Raw genomic sequence first — 485 nt, forward strand, 5'->3', positions numbered from 1 at the left:
CTGTTATCAGGGTACGTGTAACCCCGTTACACCCTTCCCTTTAAGATTGAGGACATTTACAGTTCCAATCGATTAATGCCTCAACGAGGCTCGCGTGTCCGCTAGTCACTGCAACTCAATTTGCTGGAATAAAACGAATTCCTAGCTCAATGAGCCCCGTGTCCACGAAAGTTACAAGTCTCGCTGGTTCTGACAGCGAGCACGGGCGGAGCCCAACTTCGTCTCCCGCACACGGTGCGATGTCGACGGTGCGTCCGCGGCAACGGGGGATGTGCATCCTAGGCTCAATGAGTATGAGTGTCGCGCTTTGCGCACGCTATCAATGACGAGTGATCTCGTTGAGGGAGTGGAGGTGGTCGACTACGAGTCTGACACTCCTTTTCCCGCATGGGATGGCGAGGAAGGCGAGCTGCGCCAGCAGCGTAAGACGAGCCCTGCTCGCGCCTTGCGGACCCCATGTCTGTTCCCTGACTTCTCGTCAACCG

Source organism: Plasmopara halstedii (genome assembly GCF_900000015.1).
Source record: "Plasmopara halstedii genome assembly, contig: Scaffold_262, whole genome shotgun sequence".
Taxonomy (NCBI): domain Eukaryota; phylum Oomycota; class Peronosporomycetes; order Peronosporales; family Peronosporaceae; genus Plasmopara; species Plasmopara halstedii.